This window comes from Primulina eburnea, chromosome 1 (genome assembly GCF_022965805.1).
Source record: "Primulina eburnea isolate SZY01 chromosome 1, ASM2296580v1, whole genome shotgun sequence".
Taxonomy (NCBI): domain Eukaryota; kingdom Viridiplantae; phylum Streptophyta; class Magnoliopsida; order Lamiales; family Gesneriaceae; genus Primulina; species Primulina eburnea.
The window spans coordinates 13,793,871-13,812,019 of record NC_133101.1 but is presented as its reverse complement, the minus strand read 5'-3'; positions in this window follow the sequence as shown (position 1 = coordinate 13,812,019).

The following is an 18,149-nucleotide window of genomic DNA, read 5'->3' as shown; positions in this document are numbered from 1 at the left end:
GCTTTTCTCCATGGGGCGCTCCAGTCTTGTTTGTTAAGAAGAAGGACGGCTCTATGAGGCTTTGCATTGACTACCGAGAGTTGAACAGGGATACAGTGAAGAACAAGTACCCACTTCCGAGGATTGAGGATCTGTTTGACCAGTTGCAGGGAGCTTCGATTTTCTCTAAGATAGACCTGCGTTCCGGTTATCACCAGTTGAGGGTGAGAGATGCAGATGTTTCCAAGACAGCTTTCAGGACTCGTTATGGCCACTACGAGTTCCTTGTGATGCCGTTCGGTCTGACGAATGCGCCAGCGATCTTCATGGATTTCATGAATCGCGTATTTCAGCCGTATCTCGACCAGTTCGTGATAGTATTCATAGATGACATTCTCGTCTACTCCAAGAGTCAGGAGGATCACAGCAGACATCTGACCACAGTACTGCAGACCTTGCGGAAGCACAAGTTATTCGCAAAGTTCAGTAACTGCGAATTCTGGTTAGGGAAGGTGGCGTTCTTAGGCCACATTGTTTCTAGCAATGGCATTGAGGTAGACCCAGCGAAAGTCGCTGCAGTCAGAGATTGGGTTGTGCCGCAGAATGCATCCGAAATCCGCAGTTTTCTTGGGCTAGCAGGATATTACAGAAAGTTCATCCAGGGATTCTCCTCCATTGCTGTTCCACTCACATCATTGACAAAGAAGAATGTGAAGTTTGTGTGGAGCGATGAGTGCCAGAAGAGCTTCGATACTTTGAAGCAAGCTCTTATCTCAGCACCAGTTTTGGCCATGCCATCAGGGCCCGGTGAGTTCGTCCTTTATACCGACGCTTCGAAGCTCGGTTTAGGTGCAGTTTTGATGCAACATGGGAAGGTGATAGCATATGCGTCTCGACAGCTGAAAACCCACGAGAAGAATTACCCTACCCATGATCTAGACTTGGCCGCCGTAGTTTTTGCATTGAAGATTTGGAGGCATTATTTGTATGGAGAGAAGTGCCAGATCTTTACCGACCACAAGAGCCTCAAGTATTTCTTTACGCAGAAGGAGCTGAACATGCGTCAGAGGCGTTGGTTGGAGCTTGTGAAAGATTACGACTGGGAAATTAGCTACCACCCGAGTAAGGCTAATGTAGTTGCAGATGCACTGAGCAGAAAAGTCGCAGTGATGGCTCACTTGTAGATTCAGAGACCTCTTCAGACTGAGATGCAGAGGTTTGATCTCGAGACTTATCCTCGAGGTAGAGTTCCCTGTCTATCTACCTTGACCATTCAGTCCTCCCTTCTTGACCGTATTCGCAGTGGTCAGTCAGCCGATGAGCAATTGGCACAGTGGAAGACGAGAGATGAAGCCAAGGGCAGTGTCTTGTATACAGTCACCGACGGTATTGTGAGATACCGAGACAGGATGTGGGTTCCTAGCAGTGGTTCTATCCGAGCAGATATTCTAACAGAGGCCCACATGTCCCCGTACTCTATTCACCCTGGGAGTACGAAGATGTACAAAGATCTGCAGCTATTGTATTGGTTGCCAGGGATGAAGAAGGACATCAGGCGTTTTGTATCCGAGTGCCTGACTTGCCAATTAGTGAAGGCCGAGCATCAGAGACCAGCAGGTTTGCTCAAGCCTCTTCCTATTCCCGAGTGGAAGTGGGAGAACATTACCATGGATTTTGTGACCGGTTTGCCGAAGTCAGCCAGAGGATCGAATGCCATCTGGGTGATTGTAGATCGTCTTATCAAATCAGCGCACTTCTTGCCTATTAAGACGACTTTCACCATGGTTCAGTATGCAGAGTTGTATAACCGGGAGATAGTCCGACTTCATGGTATTCCAGTTTCGATCGTATCTGACAGAGACCCTAGATTCACTTCCTCGTTTTGGAAGAGTTTGCATTCGACTTTGGGTACTAAGTTGCTGTTTAGCACAGCTTTCCATCCGCAGACAGATGGGCAGTCGGAGCGAGTTATTCAGATTTTGGAGGATATTCTTCGTGCTTGCGTCATTGATTTTTCTGGGAGTTGGGAGGCGAACTTGCCATTGGTAGAGTTCACCTATAACAACAGCTTCCAGTCTTCTATTGGTATGGCACCGTATGAAGCATTGTATGGCCACAAGTGCAGATCCCCTGTTCATTGGGATGAAGTAGGAGAGAGGGCAGAGTTGGGTCCCGAGATTGTTCAGCAGGCAGCAGATGTAGTAGTCAAGATCCGTGATAGGATGAGGACCGCTCAGAGCCGACAGAAGAGTTATGCCGATCAGCGGAGGAGAGATTTAGAGTTTGCAGTGGGCGATCATGTCTTTGTGAAAGTGGCACCTATGAAGGGTGTCATGAGCTTTGGCAAGAAAGGGAAGCTCAGTCCGAGATTCATTGGACCGTTTGAGATCCTCGACAGAGTTGGGACGCTAGCGTATCGTGTGGCTCTTCCGCCGAATCTGGCCGGAGTACACAATGTCTTTCACGTCTCCATGCTGAGGAAGTACATGGCAAATCCTTCGCATGTGCTGAATTTCCAGCCTTTGCAACTTACTCCGAACCTGTCTTATGAGGAGAGACCAGTGCAGATCTTAGACAGGCAGGAGAAGAAGCTTCGGAACAAGCTTGTTAAGCGAGTCAAAGTCAAATGGCTCAACCATTCTGAGGAGGAAGCCACGTGGGAGTCTGAGCCGGAGATGAGAGATCGTTACCCAGAGTTATTCGGTGAGTTTTAATTTCGAGGACGAAATTTCTTTAAGGGGGGAAGGATTGTAGAACCCGTAAATCAGTCTACGTATAAGCCATGCATAATTCTAGTATTTTAAATTAAATTGACTTCATTGCATGATTATTTTAATGCATTTCTTTGAAGTTAATTATTTTATAATTTCAGTGCAGTAGTTTGATTTTTAGCATTTCGGTTATTTCAGTGAGGCCGGACTGGAGTGGGAGTTTTGAGATAGAATTTAAGATTTGAGAAATATTTCCAGAAGTTATTTTAGCTAGCAAGTAAGTTCATCTAAGTTAAAAAGGAAGTTTAAGGAATTATTTAAGTTACTTGAGGTGAATAAGAAATAAGCTCATTTAAGTTACTTAATTAAGGAATTAATTCACTAAATTAATTAAAGGATTAGTGAGGCTTTTAAGAGTTATTAATTTAGTGAATAAACAATATTTCCCCTACATTTTTACTAGTAGATTTCGGCCACTCCCCTTAATTACTAGATAATTCTTTGATCTTTCTAGCACCATTTAATGATCTAATTAGCATTATCCTATCCTAGTCTAGCATGTAATTTCGGTCACCCCTTTGTTGATTTAAATAATTCATTTGCCAACTCATCCTTTGACCAATTCTTTGTCATCTTTTAGCATGCTAATATTTTTAATTATGGAGCAACCTTAATTAATTAACTAATAAGCATTATCCTAGTCTGGATAGCTTGAGGAAATCGGCCATCACCTTTTCTAGATCCATCCAAGAAGACTTGATAGCAACTACAATTCAAAATTCAAATTTAGGGAGACTTGGTCTTGATTTGGCCCTTATATTTTGCACCATTCTGCTCCACTCCCTTAACCACTTAATCCACTCCTCCATCACCGAAAACATCAGTCCTTTTCAGATTAAAAATCGTGAGTCTTAGCTAGAAAGAAAGGGAAATAAATCGAGAGCAAGAAAAAGGAAAGAAGCGCTCCACCTCCTCCGCGCCGCGTCGCGTCGTCGTCGTTTCGTTCATTTTATTTCGAAACGCAACCAGGCATGTCTAGATTTCTTTCAAACCTCAATCAAGTCATATTATCAATTATTTTTCAGTACATGATCAAGTTTTATTATGCAAAAACCGAAATACATCATAGAATTTTCAGAAAATAATGCATGCAGATTTCGGCCCTTTCATGACAAGCTTCACGTTTTTTCTGAGTTTTGTTGTTTCAGTTGATTGGTTCGATTCCAGGCTCCCAAGGCGGCATATATACATGTAATAGGATGCATTAGGACCACGTTTGTCCATTGGTTTAACCCCATGCTCGCTGGAAATTCAGAATGACAGCAACTTTCCCATAGCTTCTCATGTGTTCGAAAATTTCAGTTTTTTTGCTGTCATGGGAAAGGATCTGATCTTGGCTGCCCTAAGGGCCTATATCCATGGTTAGATCACTTCCCTATCATGTCTAAGACGTGACTAAGTCGCCCTTTTTGTGGCTTGGTCCATGGTGCATCGGTTTTTAATCAAATCAACAAGAACAACCCCTCCCCTCTCGGCCCCCTTCGGTTGGACAACTTATGGTTTCGGCCATGGTGGTTTGGTATGGATCTTGGTTGGTCTATGGCCCTTAGCCACGGTTCATACCATGCTCTAGATGTCTAGATCGTGCCATGGTCAATCAAATGGCCACTGGAACGACACGAAACATCGATCATAGCATAAACACCTCACGCATACAAGATGCTCTCGGTTGGACCCTTCGGTTGAGTTTTGGTGTGATGCGGATTGTGGCTGGCCTAGGGCCCTTAGACATGGTTCAAATCATTCCTAGGGAAGTTTTGGAGAGGTTTTGGTCGGTGGTTCAGGCCCCAATGGCCATTAGCCTTGCAAACGACGCAAGCAAGCCAAGCAAGGTTACTGTATTTTTGGGACAGCAACTTGCTGTGTCGGTTCGGTGGCTCGTTCGAGTTCTCGGTTGGCTTTTAGCCTATGGCCTTAGACTGGACAGTGCCCCTTTGAGTTGGGAAGGTCGTGTTTTTGACCGTTTGTGATTCGGATCATTTTTGAGGTCGTACGAGAATTTACGGTGCGATGTGCCAAATTGACTCTCGAAAGAACGTTTCATATTTTGGCCTCCATTTCACCTAGATTTCGACCCTCATCATTATAGGAGCATTATTTCAGTATTTTAAGCGTATTTTAATCATGACTATATGTCGGTTCAGTGTTGGTTTAGGTTGGTTCGGAGTCATGATTAAATACGAAGTCATTAGGCGTCGAGTCGCACTTTTTGAACGTAAATTGCATAGTTGGTCAAGTTTAAGCTATTGCATATTTTTCATGCCAGTTAGGTTGCAGCGAGCCTGGGGACGATCCAATCCAATCCAGTTGGTAAAATACACAGGATATTTTCATTATGTCAGTTAATTATTTTACGTGCATGAAAATAGAAAATACTTATTTTGAGATTTATACTGATATTGTTTGTGGTCAATTCACTATGATAGGAGCATTATTTTATTCGGTCGTCAATGACCGATCAGTTCAGTTTGGTACCACCCGGTCGCCAGTGACCGGTCAGCTCAGTACAGTTTTATACTCCCCGGTAGCCAGTTACCGACCAGTTCAGCTTAGTGCAAGGGCCACAGGCGTAGACCATAATCTCAACAGAAAATTTTACCAGTTATTTCAGTACAGGGCTCCAAGGAGCAAATATTTTTACTGTGATTTTCAGTTCAGTTATGCACGTATTATAATTGCTCAGTGCAGATTATTTTCAGCATGCCTCATGACATGATATTTTATCCCATGCATATTTTACTTCAGATTTTACTCGTTACCTGCGATATATGCATGCTGAGTCTTTAGGCTCACTAGACTTGATTGTTGTAGGTACCGATGAGGTCAGGGCCGAGGGCGGGGATCAGTGAGCCAGCTTGAGTCAACAATAGTGGCACCCGAGGACTTCAGTTTCAGCATTTGCCATTTTATTTGATGCTCAAACATTTTTATCAGTTGTTGGATATTCTTTAACTTGTTATTTTCGGCAAACTTTATTTTCTTCCGCTGCTATATTTTTAAACATTGAACTTGATTTATCAGTTGATTTTATGAATGAGGCAATTTTAATTATTTTAAAAGAAAAATTTTAATTTTCCGCAAATTTTAAAGCAAGGATTTTCGGGCCTTCACACCTCTACTACCACGTGTTGTGATTTGTGACTATATACTTTAATGTTTTTACGAATCCATCAAAAGGAATAAACTTTTTCACAAAACCCCTTGTGACACCTCCACTGCCACGTTTTGTGTTTGTGACTATATAATTTAATGTTTATCCGAATCTATCAAAGAATCAACTTTTTCATCTTTAAACGACTTTTTCACATATTCCAACTGATTCATTCGTGTAAGCACACAAAATCTCCACACGCGTGCTAAAGTATCCCAATGATTTAACTTTATCTTTACACTTAAACTAGCCAACATACACATGGTGTTTATTTAATATAATATATAAATAATTTAGCTCATAAATCATATGTATACTATATACTGATAATATATTTTTTTTCCAAATATTAAGTTTCTTTATGATTTGTTTCTAAAAAAATATTTTTAAGACTTGATTCATTAATGATTTGCAACATTATTAGTTCAGGAAAAGGAAGACAAAAATTTGACAAAAGTTGAAATCATTCATGAATCCACGGAATGAAATCTTCATATCAATATATGATGGGGTAAAAGTAAAAAAAAAAACATTTGTTTTGTACTTTTGTATGACAAGTCTTACACCTTAATTTCGTCGGAAAAAAAAAATGATTATCCAATTTTGATTAAAAAATAAGGTATACATTGGTCACTCTATTTCGAGACATATATGTGATGTTATAGGTCACGTTTCATTGGTATGTGCATAGAGATATTCAATCATACAGATATGTGATCATATGATGAGTCACTGGACAACCTTCCATTAACTTTCCAATTTGTTATTATTTATTGAGTAGATTAGTCTGCAGTTAAGGTTTTATATCATTAGTATTTTGATCCGAGACAACATAGATGATCTACGTACTAGTGCTAGACTTTGACTCATTTATCGACTCCACGAGGGTCATCAGATGGCGAGGTTCAGTATGGTATCGACATACATAGGAGCAGATGCATTGTGGTTGATGATATGTATAAGCTAGAAACCGTATATAGGATCTGCTCGGATGGTATATTTTGTCGATTAATTTTCCGAAGACTGAATTATATATTCATTAATAGGTTGTGTGAAGGCCACAAAAATTTATAAATACTACAGCCCAAGAACTCGAAATTTTGGGCACATCCAATAAGTTTGAACCCATTCAATGACCTGATGACAACCTATAATGAAAAATCTCAAAAATTAAGCCATGTCCGTATTCATATTGTAACACCCAATTGATGGCTACATTATAGCATTAAATAAGCTGCTTAAAATCCTTTAAACGTTCACTAAGGCATCCGCTCAACTTCTCTCTTCCCAACTATAAGTAAGATCCGAACTATAAGTAAAAGATCAAACCAAGATAAAAGAACACCGAAAACCTCAAAAAAATTCAGGAAGAAAAACTGCCAAATTCGAGGCTTTCAGCAGCAGATTTTGTAACGCTCTGACCCGATTTCATAAAAATACAGCGGAATTTAAAATTTTACTTTAATGGAGGAAGGATTTAAAATCTTCTTGACATAAACATTTACAAAATATACCACCAAAAGTATATACATGATCCATAAAGTGTTGCATCAAAATACAAAATATCATTTTGACCATGTATAACAAAATAATCTTCCACTTCCTTCCATCTCTTATGCATATGACCTCGGCCCGAATCAACGTCCTGGCCCGTCACTCTTATCTGCACCACATGAAATAACTGAAATGAGTATAAAACTCAGCAAGTGGAACTCTTACATAGCAATGCACATAAATCATACTCTGAAAAACATGGCGTTGAAAACATTAAATACCATCAACTCTTAAAACATGAATAACATAGTATAACATAGCAATAATGATGGTATTTCTCTTTTCTCTGGTGGATTGATATCTAAATAGTATCTCTATTTCTATACCTATATCCCATCGATATAAATCAAACTTGTGTTGGGATATAAGCCTATGGTCGTTGATCAACTAATTGCATGCAATCTCTGACTATGTATCTATCAATCCATTAAATCATTTGAGCTCTCTTTTGGACATTTAAACAAACACTTTGAATACTCTTTTCTTTTGTATCCCCTTTTAAACAATTGAGGCATATAAAAGCCTCTACTATACAACACAATGAATCCATACATACTATGAATCAAATGGAAGGGAATATCATAATAAATCAATATTCTGTTGGGATATAAGCCTATGGTCGTTGATCAACTGATTGCATGCAATCTCTGACTATGTATCTATCAATCTATTAAATCATTTGAACTCTCTTTTGGGCATTTAAACAAACACTTTGCATACTCTTTTCTTTTGTATCCCCTTTTAAACAATTGAGGCATATAAAAGCCTCTACTATACAACACAATGAATCCATACATACTATGAATCAAATGGAAGGGAATATCATAATAAAACTCTTGAAATACAATACATATACTTTCATGTGAGCACAAGGAATGAATTCCACTTACAACCCAAAGGACACCTTGATACTAGCCTCTGGCACAAATCATACAATAATAAACCATGTATTGAACCATCAACAACTCAATAATCACATATCCATACAATAAAACTCATAAAACCCAAATCATCACAAATACCATAACTTCCCTCAACACCGAAATCCAAAGATAAGTAAACCACAAGCTTACATTAGCTCCTTGACTCCAAAATAACCTTGTTCTCACTACAAAAACCCAAATAGAAGCTTGAATCAAAGGATCAAAAGAAGGAAATGTAAGAACCCTAGCTCCAAGGAGAGAAAAATCGAGAAGGGTGGGAGAAGAATGAGGGAAATGAGCCAACTCTCTCTATTTAATCACTTAAAATCCGAAAACGCGACTTCACTGTTCACGCACAGCGGGTGCGTTCACTCATCCACCGCGGGTGCGCTGCACCTACTGCATCTCATCCAAAAATCTGAAAACGTCGACCGTAGGTGCGCTACAAATCTCACCGCGGGTGCGCTGTATATCTACCGCGGGTGCGGTGTAGCTACTGCATGACATCCCAAAAAATCTGAACATGACGACCGCGGGTGCGGTGCCTTCTTACCGCGGGTGCGGTAGACCTGCTGCCCAAACAATAAACTTTGCGACTAAAAATCGAACCGTAACGTCGCTTCTCTTCATAATTAGGCAACACTCCCAACACGAAAGTTACACCTCTATGACTTATCTGACCACTCCAATTAGCCTCATACCAATCGGCTCAACATACAAATTACTATGAATTAAATCGCAACGATGCTACAATAAAACCACACTTCAACTACAACCAACAATACTATAAACCATAAATCACAATTCTTAACATCACAACTATACTTAAACTTAACCAAATAGTCTATAAACATACGAAATCTTAAACCGTACCGTTCACCAGGCTTGGATATTACAATCTCCCCTCCTTAAAGGAATTTCGTCCTCGAAATTGACGTCACTGCGAAAACAACTCAGGATACTTTCCTCTCATCTCATCCTCTGGTTCCCACGTGGCTTCTTCAATCAATTGATTCCTCCAAAGAACTTTAACAATGCCGATCTCTTTGTTTCTCAATACTTTAACTTTGCGATCCAAAATCTGGACCGGAATCTCTTGATACGTCAAATTCGGCGTTAAATCCAATGGCTCGTGGCGAAGAACATGGGAAGGATTCGCAACATACTTCCTGAGCATGTAGACATGAAAAACATTATGAACTCTATCAAGATCTGGCGGTAGGGCTAACCTGTAAGCTCGATCACCAACTCTGTCCAAAACCTCAAATGGGCCAATAAATCTTGGACTCAACTTTCCCTTCTTGCCAAACCGCATCACACCCTTAAGAGGTGCAATCTTCAAGAACACATGAGCGCCAACCTGCAATTGCAGCGACCTTCGTCTTACATCAGCATAACTCTTCTGTCTCGACTGAGCCGTCTTCATCCTCTCTTGAATAACAGCAACAACATTAGCTGTCTGTTGGACCAACTCTGGACCCAACATCTTTCTCTCACAAACCTCGTCCCAATACAAGGTATATCTACACTTTCTGTCATAAAGTGCTTCATACGGTGCCATGCCAATCGTCGCCTGGTAGCTATTATTATAAGTGAACTCAACAAGAGGCAATTTGGAATCCCAGCTACCTGGATAGTCGATAGTACAAGCTCTGAGCATATCCTCCAAAATCTGAATAACTCTCTCTGATTGACCGTCGCTCTGGGGATGATATGTTGTACTGAATGCTAACCGTGTACCCAAGGCTCTGTGCAAACTCTTCCAAAACTCTGAAGTAAATCTAGGGTCACGATCAGACACAATCGACACAGGAACACCATGACGTCTAACAATCTTTGCTATGTACTCTTCGGCACACTGGTTCATGGAATACGTCGTCTTGACTGGGAGAAAATGCGCTGACTTGGTCAATCGATCAACGATAACCCAAATAGAATTGTAACCTTTCTGCGTTTTGGGAAGACCAACCACGAAATCCATAGTAATATGCTCCCATTTCCATTGAGGAATCGGCAATGAATGCAATGTCCCAGCAAGTTTCTGATGCTCAATCTTCACCTGCTGACAAGTTAGGCACTGAGCAATAAACACGGCAATATCCTTCTTCATACCTGGCCACCAGTAGAGTCTACGAAGATCATGATACATCTTGGTACTACCTGGATGTATCGAGTATGGCGCGGTATGAGCCTCTATCAAGACGTCTCGCCGAATATCATCACCAATAGGAACGCAAATACGGCATCTGAATATCACCAAACCATCTCTATTCATCCCAAACTCTGAATTACCTCTCTCTTCTGCTCTAGCTCTCATCTCTTTCAACTGTGAATCATTGACCTGCTCTCTACGGATCCTGTCCGTCAATGTAGCTCTAATGATCAACGCTGAAAAGCGTGCAATATTTCCCGGAACTACTAAAGCTATCTCCTCTCGCTGCAAGTCTAACAACAATGGTTTCTGAATCATAGAACTCAAAGAAGAACTTGACTTACGGCTCAAAGCATCCGCTACTACATTCACCTTACCAGGATGGTAACTAATCGTTACATAATAATCTTTGACAAGCTCTAACCACCGTCTCTGTCGCATATTGAGTTCTTTCTGGGAAAACAAATACTTTAAACTCTTGTGGTCTGTGAAGATTTCACACTTTTCGCCATATAAATAGTGTCTCCAGATTTTCAGGGCGAAAACCACAGCTTCCAGCTCCAAATCATGCGTAGGATAATTCTTCTCATAGTCCTTCAACTGACGAGAAGCATAGGCTATAACCTTTCCACGTTGCATCAGTACTGCACCAAGGCCCTTCTTCGACGCATTGGTAAAAACAACAAAGTCCTCTGAACCACTGGGCAATGCAAGTACCGGAGCTGTCGTCAATCTATCTTTCAACTCTTGGAATCCACTTTGGCATTCATTGGACCACTCAAACTTCACAGTCTTCCTCGTCAAGTTGGTTAGCGGCAGGGCAATCTTGGAAAAATCTGAAATGAAACGATGATAATAACCCGCCAAACCAAGAAAACTACGTACCTCTGATACAGTGGTAGGGATAGGCCACTTCTGTATCACCTCAATTTTCACTGGATCAACAGCTATACCATTCTTCGAAACAACATGGCCTAAGAAAGAAATCTGCTCCAACCAGAACTCACATTTCTTCAACTTAGCATACAACCTCTTCTCTCTCAACAACTGAAGAACAACTCTGAGGTGCTCTGCATGAAGCTCTCTGGTCTTGGAATAGATCAAGATGTCATCAATGAAAACAATGACAAAGCTATCCAAATACGGCTTGAACACCCGGTTCATAAGATCCATGAAGACTGAAGGAGCATTAGTCAAACCGAACGACATAACCAGGAATTCGTAATGTCCATACCTGGTCCGAAACGCCGTCTTAGGAATATCAGACTCCCTAACTTTCAACTGATAATAGCCAGATCGCAGATCAATCTTCGAGAACACTGTAGCTCCTTGAAGTTGGTCAAAAAGGTCATCTATCTGTGCCAACGAGTATTTATTCTTGATCGTCACTTTGTTGATTTCTCTGTAATCAATGCATAGCCGCAAAGACCCATCTTTCTTTTTAACAAAAAGAACTGGAGCTCCCCAAGGCGAAGAACTCGGCTGAATAAAACCTTTGTCCAAAAGATCCTGCAATTGCGCCTTCAATTCTTTCATCTCTGACGGGGCCATTCTGTATGGAGCCTTAGAAATAGGAACCGTACCCGGAACTAGATCAATCACAAACTCTACATCTCTGTCCGGCGGTAAACCCGGCACATCATCCTCAAATACATCAGGGAACTCTCTCACAACATCAATATCATCAATATTCAACTTCACAATTCTATCCATATCAACAATCGAAGCCAAAAACCCATCACAACCTCTAAACAACAACTTCTTAGCCTCAAGACATGAAATAAAAGGAAGGACCAGCGAAGTACCTGCACTGGCGAGCATACCTTCCTTATTCCCATCATCTGCAAATTTCACCGTCTTAGCAACACAATCAATCACTGCACGATAAGTTGATAGCCAATCCATGCCAAGTATAATATCAAACGCAACCATCGGGATAACAATCAAATCGGCATAAACCACTCGCTCATCAATTTGAACAGAACACGCATACACAATAGACGTCGGGCACAACACATCCCAGAAGGCAATACAACATTAAACTGGAGGGGAAGAATAGAAGGAACTAGACCCAAAGATCTCAAAAATAGTTCAGACATAAAAGAATGAGTAGCACATGTATCAATCAATGTCGTAGCTACTCTGCCTGAAATTAAAATAGTGCTAGAGATCACAGAAGAATCATGGTTAATACCTTCCTTCGTCATAGTGAAGATGCGACCTCGCACCTTATCTTTACTTGATCCTCTTGGACAGTCCTTGGCGATATGGCCTGCAGTACAAATCTGCACTCTCCCCTATGATGCCTACTGCACTTGGGACACAACGGCTTATCTGGATCAGATGGAACTATCGATGCTTTAGATCTCTGCTCTAACTTTCCTTTCCCTTTGAAATTGCCTTTACCTCTTTGGTTCGAGCCTTGACCTCTTTGAGCAATAGACTGCTGTCTCGCTTGCCTCTTTCTAGCAATGTCTTTCTCATCTTGCTCGGCTAGCAGTGCTTTAGCCACAATCTCTTTAAAAGTTACCGCCTTAGACATATTGATGTCTCTTCTGATTTCAGCTCGAAGTCCTCTCATTAAATGAGCACCCTTGTCCTTGTCATTCGAGGCAACATAAGGGGCAAACAGACAACCATCCTAAAACTTCAAAATGTACTCGTCAACATTCATACCTCCCTGTCGAAGCTCTAAAATCTCAGTCACCTTCCTAGCTCGAAGTGCATCCGGAAAATACTTGTCATAGAAAAGCTCCGTGAAATCTTTCCACTTCAATGCCGGAATATCAACACCAACCTTGGTAGCATTTCACCAAATGCGTGCAGCTTTGACTAGCATGAAGACCGCACAACCGACTCTGTCTTTGTCTTCATAGTTGAGATGATCAAAAATCGCCTTAAGTGCCTTGATCCACTCTACAGCCACTAATGGATCGGTGATTCCTTCAAACTCAGGCGGATCCATCCTCTTGAAAGCAGTAAAGATCCCATCAGTCCCAACTACTTGAGCCATTTGGCCTCCCCCTTGGCCTCTACCTTGACCTGATCCTTGCAAACGAAGCAACTGTTGAATCTGCTCACAATGAACCTTGGCTTGCTCTTTCAACAACTTGCCGAACTCGTCGAAAACTCTCGATGAGGAGCTATCCTCACCCTCTGAAGCCTTTCTCTTAGGAGGCATCTACTCCTACAATGTGCTCACATCATACACACCAATCGATACAATAAATTGATATGAAGAAGACATACCCGGACTGTTGAAAGTAGACGAAATCATATGCATTGGTCCGAAGAACGTTGCTCTGATACCACTAAATGTAACGCTCTGACCCGATTTCATAAAAATACAGCGGAATTTAAAATTTTACTTTAATGAAGGAAGGATTTAAAATCTTCTTGACATAAACATTTACAAAATATACCACCAAAATTATATACATGATCCATAAAGTGTGGCATCAAAATACAAAATATCATTTTGACCATGTATAACAAAATAATCTTCCACTTCCTTCCATCTCTTATGCATATGACCTCGGCCCCAATCAACATCCTGACCCGTCACTCTTATCTGCACCACATGAAATAACTGAAATGAGTATAAAACTCAGCAAGTGGAACTCTTACATAGCAATGCACATAAATCATACTTTGAAAAACATGGCTTTGAAAACATTAAATACCATCAACTCTGAAACATGAATAACATAGTATAACTAGCAATAATGATGGTATTTCTCTTTTCTCTGGTGGATTGATATCTAAATAGTATCTCTATTTCTATACCTATATCCCATCGATATAAATCAAACTTTTGTTGGGATATAAGCCTATGGTCGTTGATCAACTAATTGCATGCAATCTCTGACTATGTATCTATCAATCGCATTAAATCATTTGAACTCTCTTTTGGACATTTAAACAAACACTTTGCATACTCTTTTCTTTTGTATCCCCTTTTAAACAATTGAGGCATATAAAAGCCTCTACTATACAACACAATGAATCCATACATACTATGAATCAAATGGAAGGGAATAGCATAGTAAAACTCTTGAAATACAATACATATACTTTCATGTGAGCATAAGGAATGAATTCCACTTACAACCCAAAGGACACCTTGATACTAGCCTCTAGCACAAATCCTACAACAATAAACCATGTATTGAACCATCAACAACTCAATAATCACATATCCATACCATAAAACTCATAAAAGCCAAATCATCACAAATTCCATAACTTCCCTCAACACCAAAATCCAAAGATAAGTAAACCACAAGCTTACCTTAGCTCCTTGACTCCAAAATAACCTTGTTCTCACTACAAAAACCCAAATAGAAGCTTGAATCAAAGGATCAAAAGAAGGAAATGTAAGAACCCTAGCTCCAAGGAGAGAAAAATCGAGAAGGGTGGGAGAAGAATGAGGGAAATGAGCCAACTCTCTATTTAATCACTTAAAATCCGAAAACGCGACTTCACTGTTCACGCACCGTGGGTGCACTCACTCATCCACCGCGGGTGCGCTGCACTACTGCATCTCATCCAAAAATCTGAAAACGTCGACCGCAGGTGCGCTACAAATCTCACCGCGGGTGCGCTGCATATCTACCGTGGGTGCGGTGTAGCTACTGCATGACATCCCAAAAAATCTGAACATGACGACCGCGGGTGCGGTGCCTTCTTACCGCGGGTGCGGTAGACCTGCTGCATAAACAATAAACTTTGCGACTAAAAATCGAACCGTAACGTTGCTTCTCTTCATAATTAGGCAACACTCCCAACACGAAAGTTACACCTCTATGACTTATCTGACCACTCCAATTAGCCTCATACCAATCGGCTCAACATACAAATTACTATGAATTAAATCGCAACGATGCTACAATAAAACCACACTTCAACTATAACCAACGATACTATAAACCATAAATCAAAATTCTTAACATCACAACTATACTTAAACTTAACCAAATAGTCTATAAACATACGAAATCTTAAACCGTACCGTTCACCAGGCTTGGATATTACAGATTTCGTGGCATTATTCTGTCCATTTTCGAGTAAAATTTCTAGTAGCAACCAAATACTATATTTGAAATACAATCTTGCAACTCATATTCACGTTTGGAATCAAGAAAGACCAAAGTAATCGGGCTTATGTATTAAAAAAGTATATACACGTATGATATTCTATACACGTATGATATTCTATGTTCCATTTTTGAACAATTTCGTTTGAGCATGATTTATTCGTTTATGTCTTGTCTAAGCTTTAAATATTCCAAAGATTGATATAATTCAATAAAAATTTGGAAAGCTATTATAAGATATGACCGCTATATGGTAGGATTATAACAGTTATATGACCTCTATATGATGAGATTATAATCATTGTATGGCCTCGTCACTTGAGTATTAACATATAGGGGACATATATTAGTAAAATCGTGGAAATTAGATGAAATTTCAATGCTTCATGTTCAAGATATGATTATGATACGTTATGTCTTCCGTTAAGAAATGTTACGTTTAGAAAAAATATATGTATTTGTTATATATATCCGAACAATCCCCACTTGCTGAGTGTTTCCCAATTAAGTCACCCTTACCTCTCTCCCTATACAATACCAACAAACAAGTTGATGGACTAATCATGAGACGTCTGGAGCTGGTGAAGAAGCCACTTTCCAAGAAAGATTATTTTCATATTTCAATTGTCATTTTACGTTTTAAGTTTTACTCTTCTGCACTATTTGATTTCTTTCATGTTGTAAAGACAATGACGGATTATTTTATAAACTGGTTTGGTTATATATTGTATTACGAGCATGTTATTTTAAAATTATGTGATTGTTAAAAAACGAATGTGTCTGTACACCTCGGTCTCAGGACATGACATTTAGATGATATTAGATCCATCATGATCATAATCTGACTGAGATCCTAATATACAAAACGTGATAAGATGTCAAATTTTGCCAAAGTACCAGTGCATTCATATCCTTGACAATTATTTTCGAGGTAGTATATTAACCATCAATCAACGACCTAAAATCTAATTTATAGCCGTAATCAGAGTCTCATCAGATTTGACATCCTCTATTTTTGGTAACAAGCTTACTTTTTGGTCTATTTATGCTCATCAATGATGCATTTAAGGGATAGAATCGTGACTAAAAACTTTTCTTCCTCACATATAAGTAACCCTCCCATTTTGCACAAAGAAGATCACGCCGATTTAGCATAAATTCTCTAAAATCTCGAGCATGTTGCAACCATTTTCGAACATAATTTTGACAAAGTTTGAGCAAGAAATGGCGACCCAATCTAAGACCATGAGTAACCTCGAACTCGAAATTTAGCAACTTAGAGGGACCTTCACTAGTTTTTTTAGAAGTTACTATTCTAATAAAAAAAATTACCTGCTTATGTGTTGTTTGATTGTGGTGACACACATTCTTTTATATCTAAGAGGTTCACTAAGAAATTAGGGGTTAAACCTAAAATGCTTGTTAAACCTTTTAGGATAGCAACACCTACTAGTAAGGCTATCGAAACCTTCGAGTTACATCGAGACTATAAAATCAGTAACAATATGCATACGTTCAATGCCGACTCGATTCAACTCTCAATGGTGGATTTTGACATCATTATGAGAATGGATTGTTTAGCCAAGACTCATGCAATGGTAAATTGTTGGGGAGAGAATGTCAAATTCCAAACCGAGAAGAAATCATATACCATACGCCTCGGTCTCGGGGCGTGACATGTTGGTTTTATAATGAAAGTTCAAGGAAGAAAGAAGAAAGCTATGTTTTCATTTTCTAAATAAAAAACTAGTACATCGATTAGTGAGTAGTATTCTCCAACTAATTCCGAGATTTAAACCATGATGACCAACATCCTGCTAGGTGTCAAAGAAATTTTCTTTGGAACCCACGATAATATTTTTTTATCGGATCAGTCAGCTAAGGATCAAAAAATATTTTTGCTGTGTCTAAGTTTTAATGTGACAATGGACACGTCATTGTCATGTAACGTTGCTTCAACACTTCATTAACACCGTGTGAGAAAAAAACTAAAATTGCAAAAAGAAAATAAGAAGAAAGAAACTAAGATAACAAGGTAAGATGGAAATTTGACAATTTAGAAGACTAAAATAAAAAATAAACAAATAAATAGGATCATAATTACAATTTCCTAATTAATATTATATATTTGATATGGGTTGTCACTACAAAAAAACGGAAAGCATAGCGACGGTTTTAATAAAACCGTCGCTATTATAGAGACGGTTTTTATCCAACCGTCGCTATATATAGCGACGGTTTTATTCGGTTAAATAAAAATCGTCGCTAGAACAGCGACGGTTCAAGAAAAACCGTCGCTATAATAGCGACGGTTTTTCATAAACTGTCGCTAATATTGCGACTGTTTGATAAACCCGTCGTTATTTTGTGCGACGGGCTTTTTGCCCGTCGCATTATGCGACGGTCTTGTATTCTACCCGTCGTTATTTTGTAGCGACGGTTTTAGGAAACCGTCTCTTAATTTGACAAGCGACGGTTTTATTAAAAACTGTCGCTATTATAGCGACGGTTTAAGGAAAACCA